This window comes from Grammomys surdaster, unplaced genomic scaffold (assembly GCF_004785775.1).
Source record: "Grammomys surdaster isolate TR1022 unplaced genomic scaffold, NIH_TR_1.0 133, whole genome shotgun sequence".
Classification (NCBI taxonomy): domain Eukaryota; kingdom Metazoa; phylum Chordata; class Mammalia; order Rodentia; family Muridae; genus Grammomys; species Grammomys surdaster.
Genome location: NW_021604591.1, coordinates 14798331 through 14805608, shown reverse-complemented (window position 1 = coordinate 14805608; position 7278 = coordinate 14798331). Strand labels below are relative to the sequence as shown.

Below are 7278 nucleotides of genomic sequence, written 5' to 3'. Positions count from 1 at the left end.
CAAAACTGCTAGCTATTTAAACACTTAGGAACCCACAGAATCTCACCAGTTGAGGGATGCTGTGCTGGCTGGTTTTATGTCACCTACAAGCTAAAGTCATCTGAGAGGAGGGAACCTCATTTGAAACAATGCCTTCATAAGATCAGGCTGCAGGCAAGCCGTGGAGCAGTGGTTCTCAACCTTCCCAATGCTATGACCCTCTCCTACAGTTCCCTGTGTTGTGGTGACCCCACCCATAAAATTGTTTTCATTACTACTTCACAACTGTACTTTTCCTACTGTTATGAATTGTAATGTAAATATCTGTGGTTCTGATGGTCTTAGGAAACCCCTGTGAAAGGGTTGCTTGATCCCCAAAAGGGTCATGACCCATAGGTTAGTAACCACTGCTACAGAACATTTTCTTAATTAGTGATTGGTGTGGAAGGGCCTAGCCCATTGTAGGTGATAACCCTCCTCTGGGCTGGTGGTCCTGGGTTCTATAAGGAAGTAAGCTGAGTAAACCATGAAGAGCAAGTCAGTAAGCAGCATCCCTCCATGGTCTCTGCATCAGCTCCTGCCTCAGGTTCCTGTCCTGTTTGAGTTCCTGTCCTGACTTCCTGCATCATTGAAATGTAAGTCAAATAAGTCCTTTCCTGTCTACACTGCCTTGAGTCATGGTGTTTTATTGCAGCAGGAGAAACCCTAAAACAGACGTGAAGCAGGAACGGAAGTCAAAACAGACCTATTAAGAACTTTTATCTGCCTTTTACCATTTCTGTTGGACCATTGGTATAGATGCTAGAGTCTGTTCTCAGGTTTGTTTTTTTTTTAAGGATGTGTGTACATGTATATAAAGGTGCCCTCAGAGGCCAGAAAAGAGGGTCAGATTCCTTGGATCTGGAGTAGTGGGCAGTTGTGATCCACCCAACATGAGTGCTGGGAACCAAACCCAGGTCCTCTTCCAGGGCAGTAAGTGCTTTTAACCTTTGAACCATCTTTTTGGCTCCTGGCCTCAGGATGTGAAGGGTATAGCCTTCACATCAAATCATCTGCCAGAAGCTAAAGGAAGGCGAGGAACAGCTGTCTCCTCAAATATTCACTGAGCCTGTCTGAATACCATGAACCATGAAAGCCTCTGGTTAGAAACAGAACTGAATCTTTGTACCCTTCTTCCATCAATCACCTTGATAAACAGGAAGAAAAGATGTGAATCTCGGTATTGTTGAAGGAGATGGCAATCCAAACAATGGCTGTATAGTACGTGACCTCGAATGAGAGGAAAATACTTCCAGGAGATGGGGAAAGAGAAGGCTGGCTGCTTCTCTTTCCATTGTTCCCCTCAGCAGATGGCATGAACATCACCATGGTGACCACACGAAGCTTCTGAGGTTGCAACCAATTCCTGCCATCCCTTCATGGTCATCTATCATGGATCTCTAAGAGGTCTGTTAAGACTGCTGAAATTTTTCAGTCCAAGGCTCCTGCCCATTCCCAAGTTCTAATCTCCTGTTACCAGAATCTGTCAGATCTTCAGATTCTCTGTGCTGGTTATTGCCTATGTCCCTCAGCCATTCTCTTTACTTCCTTTTTTATGATTCAAGTCCTAATAAATGTGGCACCATTTGATTGCATCCACACCTATGGGCAACAGCCACCCCCAAGCCTATAGAAGCGAGGACAATCCATGCTGCACTCCATCCCAGTCAGTAAAAAACCCAAGCTCCCTCCTCTTCTTGGTCTTTCAATACTTTAGTAATCCATCTCATTAATGAAATCTCTCTTTTGCAATATTTAGTTAGAATGTGTTTCCTATACTAGACTAAATTATTACATTCCTAATCTATGTCAAGAATCTATGAAGGAATCTTCTACTAGAAAGGAGGGAATGAAAGCTTTCTCTGAGATGCTCTTATACTTGGGATTTAGGAAGTAGCTCAGAGTCAGTGTTTACCAGCATGTATGTGCAAGGCCAGGGGCTCAAGTCCCAGCACTGCAGAAAGGGGAGTGTGAGGTGTAGCTCAGTGGAAGGTCTGCTTGCTTAGCAAGTAAGAGGCCCCAAGTTCAATCCCTACTGCCCCAAACAAACAAAACACACTTGACTTTATTCTAAATAATATTTATAAAACGGTGAGTTGTACCTGGTGGTGGTGGCACATGCCTTTAATCCCAACACTCAGGAGACAGAGACAGGCAGATCTCTGAGTTTGGGCCAGTCTGGTCTACAGAGTAAGTAACAGGACGGCCAGGGCTACATAGAGAAACTCTGTCTCAAAAACAAAACAAAAATAAACGAAAAACCAAACAAAGGAAAGACAGTGAGTTGGTGCATATTTTCTAACATAAATTAGATCAAATTCATAATCATAATTACTAAAAATGCCTCTCTATCTCTATGCACCTGTGCTGTACTGGGGGAGAGGTCTCCTTCCCCATCTGCTGAGGCCCTGCCTCCAGCTCCCACCCCAGTTACCCCAGTCCAGCTCCTCCAGCCTCCTATGTCTTTCTATCTCTTACACACTCCCTCTGCAGCAGCAGGCATTTTCATGCTTCTGAACGATTTGCCATCTCTTCATGAAGATATTCTGACTCCCTCAGAACCAGAAAGTTTTTCTTACTCATAATTCAAACTGTCCCTACATTTTGAGATTTTTCCCAACTATATTTGATCTAAAAGGGGGCTTCCATTTTTCTTATGGTCCTTACTACACAGTGAGTTCCTTTGTAGATTTGAAATAGAATTCCAGTACAATTTTCACTCAGTAGGTCAGAGTGTTTTTGTTGAGTGGATAATTGGGTACATAGTTTATTCACCTGAGAAAAAAAACTTAGGAACTAATGCTTACCTTGTAGTGTTATTTAAAGAATTCAGTTAGAGAAAGCACTAAGTGTGCAGTCAACTCCTCATCTCTTCATCCTCTTATCTATCAATATAATAGAACAGGGTAGAACTCGAGATATAAACAGGGAAGTTGTTGTGCAGAGAGACCTCAGGGAGTCTTTCTGCAGAGGGATGCCTGCTGGATGCCCGTGTGTGGCCACCAAGGCTCAGAAAGGCTGCATATCTATCTGCCCAGAGTTAGATGCTGAAATTCAGAGGGGAGGGAAGGGGAAGGGAGGGGAGGGGAGGGGAAGGGAGGGGAGGGGAAGGGGAAGGGAGGGGAGGGGAGGGGAGGGGAGGTGTGGCAAGTTGGAAACTAATTGCTTTGAAAGGTTATGCAAACTTGAAGCCAATTAGGTTAGCACTCGACCCTCAAAGGGCAAAGGACAGAGAGACACCAGAGGACAAATAGTATTTACTTTTCAGTCAAAATAGAAGCCATACCTGTCGGGATACTGACAATCCGCACATTCTCTGAACCCCTTCCCACATCACTCCAGGCTTTTCCATTCCACACTGTCAAGAAGTCATTGAAGACCATTAAGCAATGACCTCATTTTAGACAAGGACAGTTCTAAGAAGTCACTGTGTAAAGAAAAGGTTGTCAGTTGACTACGCTTATCGTGTGTGTGTGTGTGTGTGTGTGTGTGTGTGTGTGTGTGTGTGTGTGTTTCATAGAGAAATTCACAGGCCAGCAAGATGGTTTAGTGAGCAAAGGTGCTTACAAACCCACATAAAGGTGGGAGGAGAGAACAGGCTCCACAAAGTTGTCTTCTGACCTCCATGAGATCACAGTGGCATGTGTACCACCCCCATTTTCATACCATGTACACACACACACACACACACACACACACACACCAATAATAATATTTTTAATTAATTAAGAAAGAAAGAAACAAAGAAAGGGAACAAAGGGGGATGAACATGATGGCTCGGCAGTTAAGAGCACTGGCTGCTCTTCTAGAGGACCAGGGTTCAATTCCCAGCACCGTCACAGCAGCCCACAGTTGCCTGTAACTCCTGCTTCAGGGATTTGTTGCTCTCTTCTGGCCTCCATGGGCATCAGGCATGCGTTATTTGTATAAATTTGGGGATTCTAGAAATTATAAAATCATCAATTTATCTACATAGCATTACTACATAAAAGTATGTCTCCATGTTGGTCTTCGAAAAATCTGCCCAATAGGGTAGGCTGCTGCCCAGGAGTCATTAGGCTATGTAATAGTGACAGGAAAGGCATATCAGCAGTGAGAAGCAATCCTCAGATGAAATCTCCCAAGGCCCTGCAATTCAGAGTTTACCCATCACAGCCAGGCAAAACAGTGGTTCATCTCCAGAAAATTCTCTCTCATGCCCTAGTCTTTCCTAAGTGGTGTCTGCATAATGCTTTTGTTGTTGTTGTTGTTTTAAAGAAAGACATTTACTTTGGGGTGGTTGGATTGGCTCAACAATTGGAGAGAGGCACACTTACCACACAAGTTTTACAACATGAGTTCAAGCCCCAGAACCTGCAGCAGGAAGACAGCATCAACTCCCCAAAGTTATCCTCTGACTTCAACATACTTATCATGGCATGTGTGAACCTACACTCATCATATGTGCACACACACACACACACACACACACAAATAACAAAAATAAATGAAATGAAATTTTTTAAAAAGAAATTCACTTTAAAATAATTCTCTGTATACATATACTTTCACCATTTGTTAAAGACAGAAGCAAATTTGCACGCGAATAAGATGAATGTGCTTGTTTATTTTTACATGAATAAATCTTGACTAAATATTTGACACCTTAGGGTATAGATACTGTAACATGTTCCAGAGTGGATCAGAATTCTGATTTTAGAGTTGTCAACGCTGAAAATATCATGCAAAATGGCAGAAGTGCATACAGGAGCATTTGAGAAGCTGGAAATTCTGTCCATCTCAAAATTCACTGAATGATTGTGATTTTAAAAAAAAACTCGCATCAATAATGGAGACAGGAATTTTAAAAATCAAGCAAGCTCCTAACACAATATATTCAAAAGATATACTACCTTGATATCTATATGCTAAAGGTTCGTATTAGGAAAATAGTATCTTTGCTTTCTGTAATTAAACTGCGATGCTTCTATGAGGACAGAAAGTTTAGTGTGCAAAGTCAAAATACTGTGTTCATACTGGTCTTAGCCAGTGTCTAGTGCTATGAAAAGACTCCCACCATGACCAAGACAACTCTTATAAAAGAGACCATGTAATGGAGGCTGCCTTACAGGTTCACAGGTTTAATCCGTTATCATCATGGTGGGGAGTCCCGCAGCACACAGGCAGACATGGTGCTGGAGAAATAGGTGATTGTTCCACATCAGGATCCACAAGCAGCAGGAAGAGGGTGACATTGGACCTAGCATGGGCTTTTGACACCTCAAAGCCCATCCCCTAGTGACTCGCCTACTCCAAAAAAGTCATATCTCCTAACGCTTCTCCAGTAGTGCCACTTCCTGATGACTAGGTATTAAAATACATGAACTTATAGAGGCCATTCTTCTTCAAACCACCTCAGTAACATATAATAGTTTGGACTCTGAGCCAAGGTTCAAGCAGCCATTTTCTGGCATTTAATGACATGGCGGCATGCTCAGTACAAGTGTGTCTGTCATGTGTTCAGAACCAAAGCTGGGTTATAGCTCAGTGGTAGGGTGCTTGCCTAGCATGTATGAAGCCTGGGGTTCAGTCCTTAATATGAAGTTTAAAATTTTTTCTGAAATAACAATTAACCTATGCCGGAAACGTTTGGTTGTTGTGGGTTCAAAACCTTTTATTTTTCTTGAATTCCACACTGAGTACACTTTCTCTGTAGTTCCTTTCATGCCTTTAAAAGGCGTTTCTTTATAGTTCCTACCTGTGCCTTTAAAAAATATTTGTTTGTTACCTATTTACTTGTTTTTATGTGTGTGCAGGTGCAACCATGCCATACATGTAGAACTCAGAACCCAGCTTTCAGGAGAAGGCTCTCTCCTTTCACCTTACTAAGTGGGCATCCTGCTGCTGTGTTGTCAACTCCTGGAAGCTGACCCAGAAGCTTCCACATGAACCTCCTGTCTCTACTCTCCGTGTCTCCCTAGGAATTCTGGGATTCAGGTGTGTGTACTGCAGCACTGTTGGTTTTGTTTTAACAAGGGTTCCAAGAATTGAACTCAGGTTGTCAGGGTTGCCCAGCTATCACCTTTACTGGATGAGTCTCCCCAGCCATTTGCAATTGTTGATGGCATCTGTTTTGACTTTTGTTCCTCCCCCTCAACTCCCCCCTACCCAGTTATCTTGTTCAGAAGATAGATTTCTAAAAGAGAAAACAACATCAAAACCCTCACCATGGTTTGTTAAGACAGGTCTCATTTTAGGCCAGAACATAGTTGCTACAGGGAAATTCCATGAGGTTACCATAGGGAAACTCAGAAGTGAACCCAGGACTTTGTGCACAATAGGCAAACAACTGTCACCGAGCAGTATCCCCAGCTGCAAGGAAGTTCTTTAAAGAACTCACTAGCTCACCCCAAGCCTGGCTGGAGAGTGAGAGTTGATCCTTAACAGTTTTCAAATGAACTTGTCCCCAACCCAGGTTCTAGGAACTCTGGGGAAATTAGAAGCTTCATTGAAAAGCAATGAGATCAGGCTAGGTCATTTGGGACGGTTGCCAGAGCTGGACACAGACTCAAGTGCCAGCAGGTTGGGTCCACATGGCCTGTAAGCAAAAGCCTAGGGCTCAAGACTGTACGACTCAGCTGAACCATTAGCAAACCTGGGATTGGAGACACTACCCACTAGGCCATAGTGATGGGAAAGAAGACACACCCCCTGACCCCTGCCAAGCCAAGAGATGAATTTATAATTGGGTCCTAGACCACTGACCCCAGCAAAGAAACTGGCAGGCACAAAGGCCAAGTGTCTTGACCCTTTGTAATTAGAGCTTCACGCTCAAAGGACTCAACAGTTTTCACCAGGCAAAGAATATTGTGACCATAACAGGTAAGGAAAGCAGAGCCCTGATGAGGCTCAGGGGTGGTTAGTAGGCGTAAGGGAGGTCAGTGACTTAACTCGCGCTCTTTTCTTCCATAGCCCAGGTCTGAGAAAAGAGACTGCATCTTTGAGTTGATGAAAATCCAAAGCTGTGCCTGTGGTATTGGAAGGTTTTGTTATTGTTTTTGTTGTTTTGTTTGTTTTTTGTTTGCTTGTTTTGTTTTGTGTGTTGACGATACTTAAACTTGTCATTGTAGTTGGCCTTTGTCTCTTTACCAGTTTGCTCAGTGAGTAAACGGAATATGTCATCGTGCTCACCTAATTTTCATATAAAACTATGCACAACTGTGATTTTATTTTTCTTCTTCTTCTTCTTCTTCTTCTTCTTCTTCTTCTTCTTCTTCTTCT

The 7278-nt window shown here is 43.0% G+C and overlaps 1 long non-coding RNA gene across 2 annotated transcripts in view; it reads left to right on the top strand.

The window, feature by feature from the left end:
- Positions 1-564: 564 nt before the first annotated feature.
- LOC114616948 overlaps positions 565-7278 on the top strand; it is a 10772-nt gene continuing 4058 nt past the window's right edge. For both annotated transcript variants that reach the window (XR_003710712.1, XR_003710711.1), the window contains exons 1-3: positions 565-614; positions 5814-5994; positions 6970-7030. This is a non-coding gene — a long non-coding RNA (uncharacterized LOC114616948). The remainder of the gene's footprint in view (positions 615-5813; positions 5995-6969; positions 7031-7278) is intronic.